This window comes from Protopterus annectens, chromosome 10.part0 (assembly GCF_019279795.1).
Source record: "Protopterus annectens isolate FY-2018-M chromosome 10.part0, PAN1.0, whole genome shotgun sequence".
In the NCBI taxonomy this organism is placed as follows: domain Eukaryota; kingdom Metazoa; phylum Chordata; order Ceratodontiformes; family Protopteridae; genus Protopterus; species Protopterus annectens.
Genome location: NC_056744.1, coordinates 1,022,505,217 through 1,022,528,888, shown reverse-complemented (window position 1 = coordinate 1,022,528,888; position 23,672 = coordinate 1,022,505,217). Strand labels below are relative to the sequence as shown.

At 40.4% G+C, this 23,672-nt stretch overlaps 1 protein-coding gene across 2 annotated transcripts in view; it reads right to left on the bottom strand.

The window, feature by feature from the left end:
* The window catches only part of LOC122813461 (E3 ubiquitin-protein ligase HECTD3-like), an 833,769-nt gene that overhangs the window by 391,016 nt on the left and 419,081 nt on the right, over positions 1 to 23,672 (bottom strand). The gene's annotated exons all lie outside the window — the stretch shown is intronic.

The following is a 23,672-nucleotide window of genomic DNA, read 5'->3' as shown; positions in this document are numbered from 1 at the left end:
AGTTCACACAGCCTACCTTGACCTAGCACAAGCGTTCCACACAATACCCCACTCGCGCATCATAGAAAAGCTCACCAGCTTAGATGTAAACCCATATGTCACAAGATGGGTTGCAAACTGGCTCAAGGACAGAACACACAGGGTTAGAGTTGCTGGTGCCATGTCAGACTCTAAGCCGGTCACGGGCGGTGTCCCACAGGGCTCAGTCCTGGGCCCCTACTTGTTCGGCAATTATTTTTCTGAAGTGCAGGCAAACATAGGGGGATTGTGGCTGACAAAATTTGCAGATGACTGCAAACTGGGCACCATAATTGACACTCCATCAGACACAGACATCCTCCAGAGAGGTCTCATAGAAATGGATAACTGGTGCCAGAGCCATGGCCTTAAGCTAAATGCCAAAAATGTATAGTCATACCCTTTGGGAAAAACAAGGTAACCCCTAATTACCACATAGGTGGTAATCCATTAAACACGGAAGAAGTTATGAGGGACCTGGGGACCCAAGTTGACATTAACCTCTCTTTTGACACTCACATTGCCAAAGTGGTTAGGAAGACCTTCTACATTGCCCACCTGATCATGAAGGGATTCACATCCAGATCAGGAGAGGTCATTGTACCCCTGTACTCTTCACTTATCAGACCAATGATTGAGTACAACGCCCCATTCGGAATGTACCTTACCCGACACCTGCAGCAGTTGGAAAGACCCCTAAAGTTCCTCACCAAAAGGATAAAGGGGCTCAAACATATGTCATACAATGCCCGACTGAAGAAACTCCAGCTCTATTCAGTCGCATACCGTCTGCTCAGAGGTGATCTGTGCCTGACATACAAGGCCATGTCCAACCCGAATTAATGGACATGCTCCACCTCAAAAATCCAAATCCACCAGAGCCACGAGAGCAAGAGACTTAAACCTCAACACGGATATAAATAGGACGTGCTGGAGGGACAGATTCATCACCCAGAGACTCCCTACACTATGGAAAAGAATCCCAGTCCATGTGAGGCAGAGCCCCTCACTAACTCTGTTCAAGAGAAATCTTGACGAGTGGATGGGAGATCGTAGGTTTACCCCGGGAATCATCTCTGTATCACTGCTGGACAGAGGCACAGCAAACTAATGGGTATAGTATTCTCATCCTAAGGGGTGGTGAAAGCCACACACACTCTGGCTAGGCTTATAAATGCCCTAGGGCAGATAGCCTAGTATGAACCTATGAACCTATAAAGTTCAGTCAGATTAATTCAGTCAGTTATGATTCAGCAAAAGGTGATTCTGTCAAAACAAATGCTATCACATATATGTGTGTACATGTTACATCCAATATATAACCTTTAAATCACAGGGAGTATTGGTACTTCTTGAGTACTGAAGTTGCTGGCTGAACCTCCTTAAAATAAGGAAAAAAGAACCATGAACTGTAGCCAGTCCCAGCTTAGACTTCAATGCAGTAAAACACTTATAACTTGATTAGAAATTGATAGTTCTTTATTGAAAAATAAAAAAAATATTAAATAGTGCTTTCTCTGTTAATAGAGCTTCATTATGTCCCTTTTCCTGGGGAATGTGCAAATCTGGAATTAGTTATATATAATTAAAGGGAGGGGGTGTGAGGGCACAGTCTTCTACATAGGGGTGCAGGGGGTAACTTGTTTTTTTTTATTTTGCATACAAATCTGTCACTGTTTTATTGTTGATGTTAATGTGTCAAAGTTTTTAATTTCACTATTCTGGCTGTTCAACTTAGAATACTACATATAGATAGATAGATAAATAGATATAATAGCACAGTGTAGTGGTTTTTCCCTAGGTAAAAGGTGAAAACAGCCCAAAAGAAATGCAAACTTGATTTAAAGTTGTAAATATTCTGCTTTTAATACTTTCATGATGAATATGTACAGTGTAGTTTAGGTTTAAGAGAAATAGGTTTGGGTGACAGAATCATTCACCAGGTGTCAGTGATAAGGAGGAAATGCTGTATAAAAGAGGGGGTAAGACACGCCAAGAATGAGAGAGTGAACACCAAGGAGACCAGGGCAACAGCTCTGTTGAAAAGACATATTTCTGTAAGACAGATTGCCAGGAGAAGCCTGGTACCTGTTCACCAGAGTAACCCTGGGAAAAATATGGTATAGACTTTGAACTCATCATCTAACTTTTCTAATGGTATTGTTACTTTCATTTTATTAAAGATCACAGAAGCTAATTTTCTTGGGAGATCCAGTCTTTATTTTGCCTTATATAAATAAAACTATTTTCTATATAAAATGGACTTTGTCTCAACTGTAATATTTTCTACATTGTTGGATGTAACCGGCACAATTCTAACTTAATGAGTCAAGTCCCAGAACAACTTGTCACTGCCAAGTATATGTAACTTCCCTTATATAAAAGAATAGCTTTGACCTTTTTTTTTTTTTGCTGAGGGCATTTTAGGGGTGCTAAGTACTTTATTGACAAATTTCACAGATGTTAATTTACTGCAAGACTGTGCTAGTACTTTGACACGTTTCTGTGTTGAGAGAACACAACTGTACTCATAAATGTTGTACTGTGTTCCAGTGTTGAGACAAAATGTATCTGTTCTCCTTCTCTGGTTGAGTGAATATGTGAGATGGCAAGCATGGAGCAGCAACAACAGACAGGTGGAAAATCAGCCAAAAGGATGGTAGTAGGTGCAAAGTCCATCATGACCTTGAAAACAACACACCACTGAAGCTGCTGACCAAGGATGAGATTCTGGAAGCCTACATTGTTGTCTTTGAGTGGTAGTCAGCCAAGAAAAAAGGGACCAGGGCTATTGGGTTCACGTTCTTTCAGATTATACAGTGACCTCCCCATTAATATTCCAAAATATGCATGCTGATTGGTCAGCGTGCCCGTTGTAAATCAGACTTATACTAATGGAAAAAGGTCCGGTCACCCAGACTTTTTCCATTAGTATAAGTCTTTTTTTTTTTGTTGCGTTCTCTGTTGCTTTTTAAAAAGTGTCTCGCTATGTTAAAGGAGTTTAACATAGCGAGATAGCTTAAAAAAAGCAACAGAGATCTTCCTTTCTCCGTTGCTTTTTTTAAAGCTGTCTCGCTATGTTAAACTCCTTTAACAAAGCGAGACACTTTCCAAAAAGCAACAGAGATCTTGCTTTCTCCGTTGCTTCCATACACAGCTCTGATGTACTGCATAAGCATACGCATGAGCAGTACATCAGAACTGCCGCAGAATACCACACAGCTGTGGAAGGGCAGCATGGAGGCATTATACAATGCCATTATTTAAGAAAAATAAGTTTTTTTTTTCTTAAATAATATCATTGTATAATAGTAATAACCCACTTCTGGGTGTGGGTAATGCTGGATTTACCCATGGTTGTCTTTTTTTGGCCACACCGGCTTCGCCCTCATGACCAAACCACACCAACCATGGGTAAATCCAGCATTACCCACACCCAGGCATGGGTTATTGCTTAAATAACTAACAGGGAACTCCACTCGAGCATTTATAGAAAATGTTTGCTTGCATAAGATGTGGCAATAGAAAACCAAGCTTTGTAAATTCCATGATTGGACATTTTCTAATGAAAGAATGGTAAGATTTTGGATACTTGAACTAAAACATACAGTGATTTTGAGAGGGCCAGAGGGTCATATCAGTGAAGAATGGATAATAGAAACAGAAGTCAATAATAAAGTTAGTCATTACAGACTGATATTAAAATGTGGGTGTGTCAGTCTGATCCTAAAGATGCTGAAAACTTTATTTTTATAGTAGAAAGACTATTAGGCCATGAAAGTCTGTATTAAATTGAGCTACTTAGAGCAGCAGAGAAACCTGTTGCTGACTGACAACAAATTCTGTCTCTCATACATTGTTTTAAATCCAGGAACAGGGGCACATCACAAGGTTCTGTTTGTTAACCGGGTTAGTCTGGCTGGGCTGATGCCCTTTTTCAGCAGAGGCTCGAGGAGAAAAGCTCCAAATACAAAATTAAATCTGCTACAATGAAAAAACAGATATAAACAAAAACATACAAGGATATGATTCATCTTAGACAAGCTTTGAAAAAGGTACACTAACAATCTTAAAAATACATGTATTGAAATGTTGTACAGTAACAGACTGGAGAAGAGGGAAGGAAGGACTAGTATGTAAGCAAATCTTAGGTATAGAGTGGGTCTAGTAGGAGAATAGTGGGGACATTATATTAATACTGTTGCATCTGTGAAAATGCTAACACAACAGTCTGTTAATACCACAGAACCTATGGGGTATGATACAGTCGCTTCCAGGATGGTTGAAGCTGCATTTTGCTACTAAATTACAGCAAAATTATTCAAGTATACTGTGGTAATTGATGTCAGAGCTATAAAGGCTGTTAGACTCGGGTAGCTCTGTCAGCCTTGTCAAAGGGCAATATACTTGTTAAAAGAAATCTATGACTGATAAAGCAGTAGAGGTAGCATGTATTCATGGGGGCAAGAAAAGATTTTGGTGAGATTCCTCAGATTGAGATACAGCAATTTGGAAAGGTGCTTCTCCCTGTTGCAATAGTGCCTAGCCAAACCCATGATAAGATAATTGGGAAGGACTTCCTTCTTTAAGGAACTGTGAAAAATAATGAAAGGGGGTTAACTCTTTTGCTAAGTTGTACCAACAAAAAAAAGGGGGAAAAGCCATTAAGAGAAGGCCAGATAATGACCCTACTTCTGGCACCCTTGACCAGGTATGTGTGGGGGAGGGATTACCAGTACTCACAGACACTAGGAAATTGACTGTCATAAAGACCAAGGAGTATTACTTAAAAGCCCTAAAGGTAACGCAGACAAGGCTAAGGATGCAAGTGGAGGAAAACCATACGTCTCTTCTAGGGAAGTATATAGATCATGTCACTGGAGAAAGAGAATAAAGATGTGGATACAGACTGAAAGTAATACAAAACAGATAACAGGTGAGGGCATAACTATGAAAACACTTAGTGGCACATACTTATATTCTAAGGTACCCATTTCTGGGAGTACAGAAAAGAAGAAAGGAATGAGAGAACAGAGTAAGCTCATTATAAGACAAAGAGAACTTTGGGGGAGAAAAAGAGAAGGATAAAAAAACAGGGGGATACTAAGAAACATGTTAACCCTCAGCAGAAACTTAATGAATCACTTAGTAAGTCAAATGATAAAAACTGAAGCAAAACAAGGGGATACTATGCACTAAGCTCAAAATATAAAAGTCCATGGGAAAGGCATTAGAGTATAGATACCCAACAATAACCAGAAATAATGGTGTGAGCTACACTTTCTACATGAAGAGTTGCAAAATAAGTTTCAGTATCTGTTCTGTCTGGAAATATACAGAACCGTTTATTTGACAACAGGTTGATACTGAGAAAACCCCTGATTGCCGGACCTCCAGGTGAGTCAGCTAAACTTCAAAAGAGCTCAGTGGGAGGATGAGATTTTAAATAGAGCAAAGGAAACCATAACTAGGGTTGTAGGACAGGAAATTAACCAAAGTATTCTTATTCCTTATTCCTACTTTGAAATATAACTTGCTTTATAGAATAATTAAAAACAAAGATGAAGTAGCATGCTAACTGCTGGTACCAAAGCCTTTCAGGAACTTAGTAATGAGAGGAGGTCACAGTTATGTACTTAGGGGACACCTTGCCATGGACAAAACTAAGGCCAGGGATTTGGCATGGTTCTACTGGCTAGGAATACAGACAGAAATTCAAAAATCTGTACGCTAGTTCTGCTGAATGCCACAAAATATCTCCCAACTTTCAGCTTTAAAAGACCCTTAATTCCCATGTTTTCATATATTCCCTTTGAATGGAGTATCTTGGACATTGCTGAACCACAGGTAAAGTGCATCAGTGATGGGAAACCTCCTCTAGCCCAAACTCGTTAGCACAAAAGTTCCTTGACTTTGTGAATTCATATGCCTTGGAGCAAATTGCCCATAGCCTGACAAGAGGAACAAATATTCTAGATCTGGTCCTCACCAACATATCAAGCAGGTGCACTCCTCCAACTGTTGGACCCTCATTAGTTAAAACTGACCACAAATCAGTCACCTTCAAACTGACACTAACACCAGAATTCACAAAGGGTGAAATCAGAGTAAAAAACTTCACTAAGGCAAACTATACCCTCCTAGGTGAAGGTATAAATGCATTCCAAGCCCCACCCCAAACTGAAAGTGGTAACTAAGCCGAAGCTTACACTAAAGCCCTGTACAATCACTTACATAAATGTATAAACTCAGCTGAACCAGACAGAATAAAAGCCAGAGCCACAAGTAAAATCAAGCTGCCATGGTGGGTATCAATAAACTCTACAATAAATGCAAAAAGTTGCTCTCCAAGAAAACAAAGACAAGGACCTAACAACGGAAAATCACCCTCCTCAGACTTAACGGGCAAATAAGACAACTTGTCAAATCCTCCAAGAGCTCCTTTGAGAGAAACCTAGCAAGTACTACCAAGGATAACTGTAAGGCCTTTCACAACTATATACGTAACCTAAAGGGTGGGACCCAAGCATGTGTAGAACTGGCTGCCAATGGTATCACACACACTGACCCCACAGAGATACCATACCTGCTAGAGGATAGGTTTGCTGAAAATTTCACTCCCTTATCCCCTCCTAACTTACATTAAACCCTCCCCCAACACCCCCCCCCATCTTACATATCTGAAGAGCAGGTCTTCAAAGCCCTGTCCAAGGCAAAGAACACAGACTCTATGGGACCAGATGACATCCCAGGCTGTCTTCTAAACAGGTTAAAACATGAACTAGCATCACCACTAAGTATCCATTTCAATCATAGCCTAACCACATGCTTTGTTTCTGCAGAATGGAGAACAGCTACAGTTATTTCCCTCCACAAAAGATGCCTAGCAACAGACCCAGGGAATTACAGACCTATAAGCTTCATCTATAAGGCCATGGAACATATCATTATGAAAAGACAAAGTAAAGGCCAGCACTCCAAAGCATCTCCTGGACAAAAAGAGTTTAATTTAACTCAGAGTCAATTCAAACATGAATACACTTCAAACACCCAAAGGGTGAGAATTAAAATATACCAGTTTAGGCACTCAGCCTTCATCAGTGCAATAAAGCCATACATTAACATTATATATATATATATATATATATATATATATATATATATATATATATATATATATATACACACACACACACACACACACACACACACACACACACACACACACACACACACACACACACACACACACACACACACCTATTACTTAAATCCCACTGGCTGTTACAACTGCTCATTAAGTCCTGGGTGAAATAAAGTCCCCATATTTAACTGTTTCTTACTGAAATTGGTACACCTTGTTTGCTGTAGCATAGACTAGATCCAGGCCTGCTGAATCTAGCTTTGTTTGTATGCTTGTTGTTTGTTTTTCTGTTATTTCCCTGAAACGCTAATTCCACCTAAAACGTGGCTTTTCAGCGCTTCTGTGGATCCCTAGTGATATCTGCATTGCTTACTGTATTTATTTCCTTGTTTCACTTGAAAGAAAGTTACTGTTAGTCATTTTTGCATTTAAGTTACCTGTAACACACTGCATGTAAGTTACCTGGCACTTGCTCAGTAAGTCAGCACTAAAAAATTAAAAGCACTACACCCTCACAAACTCCCCTTGAGTACCTTGTTCCCCACTGGCCCTTTTTTCAATTATAAAGGAATTCCCAATACTATTCTAGCATGTCCAAAGGTCAGTTGTCAATCTCCTCTCCGGTCCAGCTGGTGAATATGGGAATCTTGAGGCAATGTTACAACTGCCTCATGTACACAGACAACCCTCTCCTCCTCCCAACAAATTCCAACACATGTGAGAGATGCAACCATATAGCCAAACTGGAGGCTAAGCACTCTCAACTCAGTACTGGCGTAACCAGTCAGGAGGAGAAGGAAACCACACTCACTACAATTCCAGTCTCACATAGACCTACCACAACAGCAAACCAAACACATAAACACACAAAGACATACTCAGATGCTCTAAATAAAAATCTGCCTAAGCAGCAGAGACCTCCAAAGCAGACACCCAAGCAACCGCTACCCCAAAACAAAACACATGCAACACATAACTCACAAAGCCAGTGTACCAAACAGTCACAGCCCTTAAGGCTAAACAACACACCTGATACACTTGTAATAGGTGACTCTATCGTCAGGCACACTGACGTCCCGCTCACCAGGCTGAACAAGGAGAAGGTCACGGTGAGCTGCCTGTCAGGCGCTAGGATCCGCCACATAACACATGCACTCAGGTCACTCCAAGGCAAGTACAAATATGACTCAGTCATTGTCCATGCTGGTGTGAATGATCTAAGACGTACCTCCCTGGACTACATGAAAAGAGACATAGAGGAGCTCTCTGAGCATGTAGCCCAGGCCGGTATGACCCTGACCTTGAGTAGCATCTTACCCTCACCAAGAATGATGCCACAATATGAAGACAAAATGATCAATTTCAATAACTGGTCTCATTCAAAGGGGATCCGATGCCTGTCAACTTGGGATGACATGCTCGACAAGCCACGATGCTTCGCTAGGGACGGCTTGCACCTGTCACCCCTGGGCTTTCGGATATTGGCAAAGGCTCTTTCTACCCCCATAGTGCCTTTTTTAGGCAAGGCTCAAAAGACAAACCCACCTCCATAGGTATCACAAGGGATAAGAAACTAAGAGTAATGCTACTCAACGCCAGAAGTCTAAACCTCATGATGCATGCACTCGAAACTCTCCTTAGCATGGAGAACAACAATATCTTTGCAGTAACAGAAACCTGGTTGAAGGCTCCCGAAAGCACCCCAGCATTACCAGGTTATACCTCATACCATGCTTTTTGACCCCAAACCTTGGACCGAACCACAAAAGGAGGGGGAGTATCAATATTCGTCAAAGATACCCACACCTCCATATTGGTGGCACAGCACAAAGCATCAGAGACTATCCATGTGCAACTAACAGTGGGTAAAACTGCCTTCCAGTTTATAGCCTGTTGCAGACCACCCTCCCAAACCCAGGAACCCCACTCGGCCTTCCTGAGAACACTGGAAAATATGAAGTTCTCTCCAAACACCATTATATTGGGTGACTTCAACTACCCTAACATAGACTGGGAGCATTACTCTAGCTCCAACACCCTAGCCCGAAGGTTCCGAGAATTTATAAACTCAAATGATATGGAACAACGTGTTACCACTCCCACAAGAGGGGAAAACATACTGGACCTGATCATCACCAAAATGGGGACTCTATGCTCCAGACCAGAAGTGTATCCCTCACTGGCAAGATCAGACCATAAACTAATCTCACTGGATATTCACATCCTGACCCCACCCCCTGCCCAGAAAACCACAGTGAAAAACTTCTCTAAAGCAAATTTCACACTCCTCAAAACCGAGGTGGAATTCTTCAAAGCCCCTGGGCCAGAGGAAAATACGGCCCAGACCGCAGAATCCTTTATAAACGCATTCTATGAACACCTTCAGGAATGCATGGATCATGCAATCCCAAATAAAACCAAGACCCAGTCCTCCAAAGGCAGACGTCCTGTCTGGTGGACCCCAGCCATAAACAAACTATACAATAGAAGGAGGAAGCTACTACATGATAGAGCAAAATCCCAAAAAGGGAAGGCATCTCTGATCAGTATTAGCAAAAAACTACGGGCACTCATAAAATCGTCTAAGGCCAGCTTCGAGAGAAAAATTGCACAGGACACTAAGGATAATCACAAGGCTTTCTTTAGTTATGTTAGGAACCTGGGTGGGAATTCCCAGATATGCTCAGAATTAGTCCAAAATGACAAAAAATACACCGAACCCACAGACATTGCCAACATCCTAGCTGACAGGTTCAGCGCAAACTCCCCCCCACCAAAAGGGCAAATATCTATCCCAGCAGAGTGCTGCCCCCCTGACATCTCAGATGCTCAGGTAAGAGCTGCCCTCTCCAAAGCAAAAAACACAGCATCAATGGGACCAGACGGTGTCCCGGGCTGTGCCCTACATGAACTCCAAGAAGAGCTAAACCCAAACATAAAACTACTGTTCAATCTCAGCCTTATTACAGGATATGTACCCAAAGAGTGGCATACAGCAACAGTGGTCCCTCTCCACAAAGGTGGTGCCTCAATGGATCCTGGAAACTATCGCCCCATAAGCCTGACTAGCTTGGTCTGCAAAGCTATGGAAAGGATCATCATGGACCTCATAAATAAAGATATTGGGGACCTACAGACACTGGATCCTACCCAGTTTGGCTTTGTTAAGGGCAGATCCTGCCTCTTAAACCTGGTCAATTTCTTTGAAATAGTCACCAAGGCCATTGACGAGGGGAAGGTGGTCCACACAGCCTACCTGGACCTCGCAAAAGCCTTCAATACAATACCCCACTTGGGCATTATAGATAAGCTCACCAGCTTAAATATAAACCCCTATGTCATTAGATGGGTTGCAAACTGGCTCAAGGACAGAACCCACATGGTTAGAATTGCTGGAGCCATGTCAGACTCCAAACCAGTTACAAGTGGTGTCCCACAAGGCTCTGTCCTGGGACCTCTCTTGTTCGGTATATATTTCTCGGAGGTACAGGCCAACACGGAAGGACTGTGGCTGACCAAGTTCGCAGATGACTGCAAACTGCACGCCATAATCGACTCTCCAGACGACACAAGCATCCTCCAAAAGGGCCTCATAGAAACAGACAACTGGTGCCAGAGCCATGGCCTCAAGCTAAACACCAAGAAGTGTATAGTCATCCCCTTTGGCAAAAACAAAGTGCCCACAAATTACCACATAGGTGGTAATCCATTAAGTACAGAAGAAGTAATTAGGGACCTGGGGACCCAAGTTGATAGCAATCTCTCATTTGACAACCACGTGGCCAAAGTGGTTAGAAAAACATTTTATATAGCCCACCTAATCATGAAGGGATTCACATCTAGATCAGGGGAGGTCATCGTGCCTCTTTACTCATCCCTCATCAGGCCCATATTTGAGTACAATGCCCCTTTTGGGATGTACCTTACCAGACACCTGCAGCAACTGGAAAGACCCCAAAAGTACCTCACCAAGAGGATCAAAGGGCTCAAACAGATGCCATATGCTGCCCGGTTAAAGAAACTCCAGCTCTACTCAGTGGCATACTGCCTGCTCAGAGGCGATCTGTGCCTGACGTATAAAGCCATGTCCAACCCGGAATTAATGGACATGCTGCACCTCAGAAAATCCAAATCCCATCGAGCTACGCTCGAGAGACTTGAACCTCAGCACTGAAATAAATAGGACATGCTGGAGGGACAGATTCATAACCCAGAGGCTCCCTTCACTCTGGAATAAAATCCCAGTCCAGGTTAGGCAGAGTCCCTCATTGACTCTCTTCAAGAGGAATCTTGATGAGTGGATGGGAGATCGTAGGTTTACCCCGGGTATCACTTCTGTGTCACTGTTAGACAGAGGCACAGTATACTAACCTCGAAAAAGGGCATAGCAAAATTAATTTAAAATGGGTGGTGAAAGCCAAACACACTCTGGCTAGGCTTATAAATCCCCTAGGGCAGATAGCCTAGTATGAACCTATGAACCTATGAACTTAATAATCCACATACGTTCTTTATAATTTAATATAGAATGCCATCCCTCCTTCTGCAAATTTACTCCCCATACTTTATCAATAATAATAAATGAAAATCTGACAGTAGTGTGTTTGAGACTATGGTTGTATAGCGCATTAGTGCCTTTGGCACCTCTAATGTCACTCAAATGTTCCGATATTCTCAGTTTAAAGGGATGTGATGTCTTCCCCACATAAAAAGCTGAAGAAGTGCATCTAACCAAATAAACAGCCCAGTCCTTACTACAATTACCATATACCAAAATTCAAAAACTTTGGAACAATTTGAAGAAATAAAACATTTATCTTTTTGAACAAACTTACAAAAACTACAATGTCCACATGGATAACATCCCACAAGTTTATTCTCTTCCAGTGCTGATACATTTTCTATAATGATTAAACCAACCAGCCATTGTTTTCCCTTTCCTATATGCAAAACTGCATTTGGATGGTATTAATCCCTGTAATCTGTCATCCATACAAAGTACATCCCAATGTTTATGTATAACCCCCTTCAGAAAGGATGTATTAACCCCATAATTCATAATAAACCTAATAGGTTTGTTATTAGAATTATCCTTAACTTGATATTTCAATAGTTCAAACCTGAGGACCTTATCAATCGTTAATAAAGCTTGTTGAACCTTCCACCTAGAATATCCCCTGTTGGAAAATCTGCGAACCATATCCTGAGCCTGAACACCAAAATCCTCAGTAGATGAACATATTCTTTTAAGTCTCAAAAATTGGGACTTAGGAATATCGTCAATCATATGTTTTGGATGGCAACTGGTGTCATGCAACAATGTATTAAATTGTGGGTGTTTTCTGAATATTGAACTTTATAGGGTACCATCATCCCTTACAGTAACTTCTACATCCAAAAATGTAATAACCTTGATATGATAATTCAACATAAAGTTAATGCCCCACTTATTTTCGTTCAAATACTCCACAAATTCATATAGATATCCCACATCAGAACACCATACCAACCAGCAGTCATCCAGATAACGATACCAAATTTCCACAAAGCTAAGGAAGACATTATGGCATCCATCATAAATCAATTGGTCTTCTATATATCCTATGAACACATTTGCATAAATGGGCGCAAATGAAGCCCCCCACCGCAGTCCCTTTCAGTTGTAGATAACACTGATTGTCAAAATAAAAAACATTTTTTCTGAGTACATGCTCAGTAAGACATAATAAGAATATATTAAATACTGGGCTATATAGAGATGCTCATGTTAACCAATATTCCAAGGCCAAAAGACCTGCCCAGTGAGGGATGTTGGTATATAACACCGATACATCCAGTGTACATAGCAACCATCCATCCTCAATCTGCATCTCATTAATAATGTTCAAAAATTCAGTGGTATCCCGAATATGTGAATGCACATATACCAAAATGGGTTTCAGATATCTAGTCAAAAAAGCAGTGAGAGGTTCAGTTAAGTATCATTATGAACCTCATAAATAAAGACATAGGTGACCTCCAAATCCTGGATCCTACCCAATTTGGCTTTGTGAAGGGCAGATCCTGCCTGTTAAATCTGGTAGATTTCTTTGAAAGTGTGACCAAGGCCATTGATGGTAGCAGATCTGTGTACACAGCATACCTCAACTTGGCAAAGGCTTTTGACACAATCCCACATTCAGGCATTATCAATAAACTTAGCAAACTGAATGCAAACCACTTCACTGTAAGATGGGTTGCCAACTGGTTCACAAAGCAGACACACACTATCAAAGTGGGTGACTCCACATCAACCCGCAGACCTGTTACCAGCAGGGTGCCACAGGGGTCAGTGCTGGGCCACCTACTGTTTGGAGTACACTTCTCAGAAGTTCAGGTCAAAATTAAAGGGTTGTGGCTGACAAAGTTTGCAAACAACTGCAAACTAGGTGCAATCATTGAATCCCCAAATTACGTCAGTATACTCCAGGATGGTCTCACACAAACCAACGACTGGTGCATTATTCACAGTCTCAAACTGAATGCAAAGCAATGCATCATCATTCCCTTCAGCACAAACAATGTCTCTTCACACTATCAAATCAATAACAATACCCTAAGTACCCATGAAGTGGTACGGGACCTGGGATCACAGGTTGACTGAGACCTTAACTTTGACCACTATGTATCTACCATTGCAAGGAAAGCTTTCCACATAGCTCACTTGATTAGTAAAGGCATTGCCACAAGAGCAAAAGAAGTTTTAACCCCCCCCATACTCAGCACTTATCCCACCCATAATTGAGTATAATGCTCCATTCGGTATGTACCATACTAAGCACATACAGCAATTAGAGAGACTTCAGAGGTTTCTAATAAAGAAGATCAAGGACTTCCAGCAAGTGCCGACTAAAATCCCTGTCACTATACACCGTATCGTATAGACTTCTTAGGGGGACTTATGGCTGGGCTACAGAGCAATGTAAGACCCACACCTAAGGAACTTAACTGCATATTCATAAATCAAATGGGTCTAGAGCTACCTACCCCAGGGACTTAAATATGGGCTGCGACTTAAATAGGACATGCTAGAGGGACAGATTTATCTCCCAGCGAATGCCATGTCTTTGGAACAGGCTACCAATTCAAGTAAAACAAAGCACCACTATGACACTGTTCAAGAGGAAAGTACAGTTTTGTACCTACCATAAATGTAGATGTTCGAGTGCTCATACAGCTGCAGTCATAACAGATGGGTTATCCTGCCATCAGGTGGGTCCTCAGTCAGCCGAATTTCGAAGTCTAGGTCTGGCGTCGGTTGTCGTCGCTTCTTCCCTGACGTCAGTGCGGCAGGGGTATAAAAGAGGCAGCCAACGCCATTTTCTTCAGTTTTTCTTGCCCCAGATGTCAGGTGCCCCCAGAAGGAAGGCAAACATAATGTTATGCAAAAATGCAATGTTGATAAATCAAAAACAGTAGTTGCGAGCAAATACACCATAAAAGAATACCCAAAAAAGGTTATATGAAAGGTGTTTGTCATAAGGCCTGTCCTAAGAGGGGATGGAGGGAGGGAAACCTGGACTGCAGCTGTATGAGCACTCGAACATCTACATTTATGGTAGGTACAAAACTGTACTATGTTCATCATGCATACAGCTGCAGTCATAACAGATGGGAAGAATCCCAAAGCTAAGTAAGGGTGGTAGGCACTAAGTGGAACTAGGAGGGGCTAGGATGCCCTGCAGGACTGCTGTGGCAAAGCCCGCTCTAGATTTAGAGTATAGTGGGAGGTGATAGTGCTTGGAGAAAGTGTGCACTGAACTCCAGGTGGCTGCTTCCAAAATGTCCTTGGTAGAGACCCCCCTGAGGAAGGCTGCAGAGGTAGCTGTGGCTCTGGTGGAGTGGGATCTGATGCAAGTAGGCACAGATTTTCCATGAAATGAGTAACAAAAGCGTATGCAATGGGCTATCCATTTTGAAACTGTCTGTTTGGAAATAGCCTTTCCTTGAGCACCTGCAGCATAGGACACAAAGAGTTGCTCAGATTTCCTGAATGGCTTTGTCCTGTCCAAATAATAACGAAGTTGTCTGTGAATGTCCAAGGAATGTAGTAGTCTTTCCCCTTTGTTTTGTGGATTAGGGTAAAAGGTAGGTAAGTGGATAGTCTGATTCAAAGCTACACTGGATACTACCTTTGGCATAAAGGTAGGGTTGGTTCGTAAGGAAACTCTGTCCTGATGGAAAATGATGAATGGTTGCACAGCCATGAGGGCCTGTAGCTCTGAAACAATGCGAGCTGAGGTGATAGCCAGAGGAAAGGCTGCTTTCCATGACAAGTACTGTAACTCTGATGAAGAAGCTGGCTCGAAGGGAGGAAGGGTCAGCTTTTCCAATACGAAGTTGAGGTCCCAAGCAGGGACTGGTGGTTTCCTTGGGGGTTTTATATTCTTTGCAGCGTGGATCTTGATGGAGGAGAAGGAAAGTCCATTGTTTAACATCTCCGCTAGGTACTGTAAAATTTGAGGTATATTTAATACCCAAGGATTCTGTCCCTTCTTTTGATTTCAGGCACAAAATCATTTCCATTTTGCGGAGTAGGCCTTTCTAGTAGAAGGTCTTCTGGCCTCCAGGATGACATCCTGCACCTCCTTGGAGAGGAGAAACTGTTGGGAAATCAAGGAATTCTCCATGCAGCTAGATTTAGAGTTTTGAGATGGCTGTGAAGAGTTTTGTAGTTGTGCTCGGACAACAGAAGAGGGACTAGAGGTAGGATCCATGGTTGGGAATGTGCCAGGCTCTTCAGGAGCAGAAACCAGTGTTGACTTGGCCAGTCTGGAGCAATGAGAATCATTTTCGGCCTCTCTGCTCTGGCTTTTAATAGAACTTTGGGCAGCAGAGAAAGAGGCGGGAAGGCATAGACTGTCAATGTTGCCCAATTGAAGGAAAGTGCGTCCACTTTCCAGGCCTGTGGATGATAGGTCCTTGAACAAAATTTTTTCAACTGGCAATTTCTGTGGGTAGCAAAGAGATCTATGTCTGGCTGTCCCCATGCCTGAGTTATCTTTGTGAAAACTTGAGGATGCAACTTCCATTCGTGTGGATCTGTTATATTTCTGCTTAGGTTGTCTGCCAGTGTGTTTTCCTTCCCTGGCAGGAATTGTGCCTGTAGTTGAATTTGCAATTCCAATGCTGTGTTCCATAGGGTCATTGCTTGCCTGCACAGGGGGTATGAATGAGTTCCCCCCTGTTTGTTTATGTACCACATCACTGTGGTGTTGTCTGTCTTTATCAATAGCTGGCCTGGATGCAGTAGGTCTTTGAATGTCATGATAGCCTTTTGCACGGCTAGCATTTTCTTTTGGTTGATGTGAAGGTGCTTCTCTTTTCGTGTCCATTTTCCCTGAGTGCACTGACCTGTCATGTGCACTCCCCAGGCGTAGTCTGAGGCGTCTGTTGTGATGATTTGAGTTGCTTGAGATACACAGAAAGGAAGACCTGTGTTTATTTGGCAAGCTTGAGCCCACCACATAAATTCCTTTTGAAGGCATGGAATGAGTGGTATAATTGCTTCCAAGCTGTGGCTGTGTTGAGACCACAAGTTTTTTAGGTACCATTGAAGTTTCCTCATATGCAGCTTTGCACATGGGATTAGTAGGATGCAAGATGCCATGTATCCCAGAGCCTGCAGGACTTTCCTTGCAGTTAGCCTGGTGTAAGTTGCCATTTTTCTGAAGTATTGAAAAAGTTGCCCTTGCTTGTCTGGCGTGAGGTAGGCCATCTGGGTGGTTGTATCCAAGCTGGCACCCAGGAAAATTATTTGTTGAGAGGGTATTTGTTTTGATTTCTTTTTGTTGACTGTGTATCCCAGGAAGTTCAACAGTTTTATTACAAACACCAGGTGCTGCAGTAGTATGTCCTTGCTGTCCGCTTGGATCAGGCAGTCGTCCAGATATGGGTAGATTTGTATCCCTTGTAGTCTGCAGAAGGCGATTACTGATGCCAGGCATTTTGTAAACACTCTGGGTGCAGTAGATAAACCAAAGGGCAATGCAGAGAATTGGTAATGGGTTGAACCTGCAAGAAATCTGAGGTATCTTCTGCAATCTTGTCTGATAGGGACATGCAGGTATGCCTCCTTGAGGTCCAATGTTACCAGCCAAGACTCCTTGCCCAGCATGGGAAGAAGCTGCTGTAATGTGAGCATCTTGAATTTTGGCACCTGTAGAAAAGTGTTTAGGATGGATAGGTCTAAGATAGGTCTCCAATCTTTGTCTTTCCTTGGTACCAGGAATAGTCTGGAATAAAACCCTTGACCTTGTTCTTTTGCAAGTACCTCTTGAATTGCTTTCATGTCCATGAGAGCTGAAACTTGTTTTTGTGCCTTTGCCCTTTAGTAAAGAATAGACTGATTTCAACTTGTTGAGTACACTTCCCTGATCTGCAACTCGTCTTTCACTGGTGACTATAGGAAATCGCTGCTAGTGCAGCTTTTACTTCTACACAAGCTGTGATTTAATGTATTGTGATCTTTTCATTTTTCTACACAGTTGTGTGACAGTAGAGTTAATAGTAATGGGAGGAGGAGAGAGGGGCTCACCTCCTGCAAAAATACTTTTGTTTGTTATTTTCATCCATTCCAAGACTTGTCATGTTTGTTTAATGTATTTGAACCTTCAACTACTTTTGTGTCATTGAGACATAGTAGAATCAATAACACACAGTAACTGTTCTTGGGAGACCGATATACAAAGTGCAGATGATGAAAATGAAGAATATTAAATGATCCTAGAACAAATGCAATGCTGAACCAGAAAAATGGTGGTGTTAAAAGGCCAGTACATAAACATAATACATAAATAAATAAGTACATACATACATACATGCATACACAGAAAGAAATAAACAAGTCCTTGTAAAATTATCTAATATATTGATAATATGAACACAGAACTGCACTTTGAGCTTCTCTAACTGTGTAAGAGTGAAAAATTAACTACATGCTAAATAAGGGAAACAGTGCAATATTTTAATGTTTATTTAAGTCACACATTATGAAAAGGGTTGAATTTTAATTTACTGTCCTCCTGTTCTCCTGTTGTAATGCAGACATGCTACATTGAATCTTACACATGTACTGGCAGGTTTCTCTTAGTTATTTTTTGTGAGTGCTATTAACTTCTCCTAATGGGAATGAAAAAAGTAGGATCCTTATTGTCTAATATTTCAGAATACTTGTTTTTTCCCTTGACAGTTTCTTTATAACCAATAACAAAGAGGGCTCGCCTACAGTAGGCAGGTGTTGGGCAAAACAGAAAAGATGTAAGATGACTTTTTTGTTAATAATTGCCAAAGAAGCGAATTGTTTTTCTAGTTGTGGCAAATTATGCTTAGAAATAACATAGTCTGAAGATCATCTTTGTTGAAGGTTTTGTACAAAAGATGATGTTGTAATGTACAGCAACATGGAAAACAAATTAGACTTTCTACTATTTATTAAATGATGTTACACACTGTAGCATCAGAACTCTATGGAAGACATTAAAGTAAGCTGACTTGTCATGAAGGGGAGCCAGATGCTGTACATGCTATGTTAAATTGTTCTTTTTCTGAGGAAAATATATTATATTGTAGTCTTTCATTATCAAATGTGCATATGTATGCATGTGTTTATTATGTATGTGTGTATATGTGTGTGTGTTTGTGTGTGTGCATGTGTTTGTGTATGTCGACTTTATCAAATCCTTAAATCCAAGTAAAATAAAATAAATAGATGCATGTCACAGTCTTAATTCATACATGCTACATTAAAAAATTAGAACAATGTTACTCACAGTTAGTTCCATATAGAAAAATATAGTTATTACACTTCACTACCTATTGCTAAAAGTTTATGATGTGGCAACATGGTGTGTATTGCCGATGTAATATGGAGGTTCTTATCTGCTGGTTTTGCTGGATCTTTCATTCAATGAGGACATGTGGTTGAAGGGTTTGTGTGTGTGTAGATATATATATATATATATATATATATATATATATATAGATCTAGGACGTTTGTTCGAATAAGCAAACATCCAAATCCATAACAACCGAACACACTTTAACGAAAATGCTTTTATCGAAAAAGCGCTTTCATTAAAGCATATTATAAAAAAAGAAAAAATACTACATTAACATTTTAATGCCCCCCATGTGGGGGGGCTGTGCCCCCCACACCCCCCCTACTTTAATATTCTCCCTCCGTGACCGCACTACAGTGGAGAAAAGGGAATTTTCCCCTACTCGCACTGTAGTACAGCCTCGGCAACAGGCATACTTATGCAAAAGTGCTTCTTCGGTGAAAAGCACTTCTGTGTAAGTATGCCCCGCCATTTGGGTTTCGGACATTTGCTCATTCGAGCAAACGTCCGGAACCCATATATATATATATATATATATATATACATTCATATAAATATATATGTATGTGTGTGTGTGTGTGTGTGTGTGTGCTGTATATATAGCTTGATAGATAAATAGATCTATCTATATATATATATATATATATATATATATATATATATATATATATATATACATATATATATATTTTATATATATATATATATATATATATATATATATATATATGTGTGTGTGTGTTTGTGTGTGTGTGAGTGAGTATATATGATACTTTCTGCGTGCAAAATGCCAGAGAAAATAAACCTTTAAACAAAATCCCCTACATAACACTGGTGTAATCCTCAGAATTAAACCCTATTATACCCCACCTTTATCTGGGGTCATAATACGGACACTGTGGTCTGTTCTTAATTCCTGTAAATGACTCCTTTCTTGTTGGGTGAGATTTGAAAAAATTCTCTTTTTTTCTCCCCACATTTTATAAAGATTGTTTCTTACTTCTTTTTCATAAACACCTACCAAAAGGTGAAGGGGGGCACTGAACACACTGTTTTTTCTAAAAGCTTTTTTCTGGTCCATAAATTGGTTTCCCCCATCACTTTTCTGAAATAAAGCCTTCAGGTTTAACCTTCTGAGATACAACTGTATATCTATAAGAACCTCAGCAATGTCAGGAACTCTAGAAGGTACAAACTTGAACCCTTTAGAAAATAAGGTGAAAAATTAATTTGTAACGATTTTATCAGTATAATTATAAATATTAAAACCATGTAAGTGTGAAGGATGTTATGCCCTTCATTTCCTAATAATGATGTCTCCCTCCTTGCCACTTGGGACAGCCTTTCTGATGTTGTACCATTTTGCTGTATGTAGCTTGTGTCTCTTGTTTCTTGTTTGCTATTCTTTCGGAGCGTCTTAATATTGGAAAATCCTGGAACTCAGGAGAATCAACCTCCCCTTCCTGTTCAAAATATCTATTTTCGCCATCCCCTTCCATACCATAACCAAACCTGTTATTACCATCAGTATTAGAATCACACCCTTGGGAATCAGAATTAGAATGCCTAAAAAACAAGTTGTTAGTGGGATATACTTGGTGCTTCTTATACTGTTTAAGATCCCTAACCTACTTCTTGGGTTTTTTGCAAAAAATATGTTTACACGTCTTCTCTACCCTATCAATAATTTTGTTATAAAGCCCTTCATATTGAAAAAACAATAAATCACCTAAAATTGCATCATTTAACTCCTCCACTTCCTTCTGCAACCTATTTTCCATCTGTTCATGAAAATATACAATTTTATTTAAAAGTTCAAAACCCCATTTATCAAAGAGTTTAACAAAATCATTAATAATATCATTGTCATAATATAATCCGAAAGGAAATTTATACACTCTTAACCCTTGCGGTACTATTTGTAACCGAAAACATTCATTAAAATAAACAATCTCCATTTGCAACATTTTATATTTAAATAACTTTTTCTCAAAAGTATATATCATGTCTTTTAAAGATGAAAAAACATTGTTGGCATTATCCATAACGGTCATAGTCTCTTGTACCTAGTTTAACTCATTGAAAACATAGTTCTTTTTGATTTAAGCACCATACTTGCAACTGGTTCCCCTTTTATTCTGTTGAAGCTGAATATCATCGTTAGTGTTAAAAAAGGAAGGTCCGTTGCAATCACTACCCTGCCCAGGAGGCACGCTTTTGCATGTGCTACATAGGGCTTTGCATTTACTGTCAAAATTAACACAAATGGAATTTGGTAGATCTAATACACACTCATTATCCACAGTACCTGTGTTAATGTGGTCCGCTTGGCCTGGCTGCTCTAAAATGCCGTTGAAAATTACGTCTAGGTCCTTCCCAGAATAAACGGCACAATTAGTGCCTAGGTCCTTTCTAGAGTGGCTGTGCTGGTTACAGGATACCAAATTATCTCCGTTGCACGAAAAACACTGCTTTCCTTCACCATGATGGACCTCGGCCATCAGATTATGTTTTTTATTGGCTGGCTTTTAATTAATTGTGGTTTCCTTAACTTATTTAAATCAGTTTTGTTCTACAGGTTTTTGTTCTGAGGAAGTCAACATTGTTTGATGAAAGTGCTTAACTTGTTGTTTTCATAAAACTATTGGAGACTGACTGGCTTATTTTTTGGTTTTACAGTTCTGAGTAATCACCTTTGCACCACCTCATTGGTTTTGAGAAGAAAAAAATGATAGATATAAAGAGTCAAAGATCACTGGCATCAGCAAACAGCACGTGAACCTTAATTGTGGAGATGAATCTTTACACTGATCAGTGATTGGTAAAAAGCCAACAACCACCAACTAGGCTAAAACATGGGAATGTATTCATGGTCCAGCCCAGGCCAACGTTGAAAAGAGTCACTCCAAATAGTCACTCCTTTTAGTCAGAGATGTAAAGACATTACAGTGCATGCTTGTTGCCTGTCCAAGGTCACTGGAGAAGAGTCACCCAAACAGTCCTACCTATCTCTTTGAGATCTAAGGAGACAACAGCATTTGTATTGTCCCTAATCACAGACCACTGGGAAACAAAGTCACTTAGTCCCACCCCTCAATCAGTGATACAAATAGACTGTAGTACTTGCAAGAAAGGCAGGCCGACAAATTCCATGAGAGACATTGGTAAGTCTACACGTAACATTACTGACACATGCATATCATTCTGGTTTCTACAGTATGTAATACATACTTCATAATAACTATCCTAGCTTTGAGCAGTTGAATCGTTATGGCACAGTGACACTGCTGAGCACTGAGGTAATTAGTACCAGGAGAAATGTGCAGGCTTCTTCCCTCTCATTTTTTCTATGAAGCCTATGTTTTATTGCTTTATTAAGTTTTAGGATACATAATGGCATCCACAGCATGTAAAGCGATGATCTCTGCCTGTCCCTTGCTCCAGCTGCTGTCAAACCAACATTCATCATTATCTTCAACCAATCCTTTTTGTGTACAACTGTTGGCAGTCAAAAACTGTTCCTAAGCATGGCCTGCCAAAGTTTGTACAGGACAGCTTTATCTTCTTCCTGCACTGATGGTCCAGCTCCTAGAACCAGGGCAAGTTGTTGAGGAGATGGTTTTCTAGGTCAGTGGTAATAACATTTTGTAAACAGTGTTCTTCTCATCTTCTCATGAATAGGAAATATGAAAAGGCCTCTTCAGGTACTTTCTATTTTTGAGTGGATGAAAGGTGTCATTAATTAAACTAAGGAATACTGAAGTGGGCCTGTGGTGAGGAATAAAACTTCCATTTTGTGCTGCTGTCCTTTATTTACTTAGTCACACACAACCAAGGTCTCAGATAATGTAAAGGAAACCACTGATTAAAAAAAAAAAAAAAAACAGAAAAAGAAACACAATCAATGACGAGTGACCTGTTATAGGTCCCACACTTGTGACTACATACATGCCACAAGCCTTGCGGAAAAGCACAGCATCATAAGACCCAATGGTAATAGTTGACAGGGATGGAAATACGAGCTGAATGTAATCTAATGGAATAGCAGACAAATGAAAAGATAACAAATGCTTACCACTACCCCTTGCCCTAAACATCTATTCCTGATACTGTAGTTTTATCTTGCTTTAATTATTGTATTATTCGTTGTGTTAAGTCTGGATAATTCCCTGTTTATTGTATTACTCTGTCTGTGCAAGTTAATCCATACTGGATTTATTCTCAAATTTTTGGTAGTAGCTCTGAAAATACTCTGCATTTTGATGTAAGAAGTTATGGAAATCACAGGAAATACAAGGCTGTTTGACCATAGTACAAGGAAGCAATGACTTCCATGGTTTTAGCAGAGATGCACTTGGTGATTAATTGTGAGATACAGAAGGATTTTCTAACTACAGTTGCTGCATGGTGATCAAAGGACAGGCAGCCATCAACCCTGGTGCCCAAGTCCCTGATCATGCTGTCATTAGGTAGTGGAGTGTTACTGATTCAGTAGGCAATATCACCTTGTTATTTACCAAAGAAGTTTTGAGCACTCCCATATCATAGCTTTAAACAAGCATTTATGTATGTAATATGTCTCATCAAGTAAACTAAAGCTAAATAAAATTAAATACAGAAAACAAATGCAC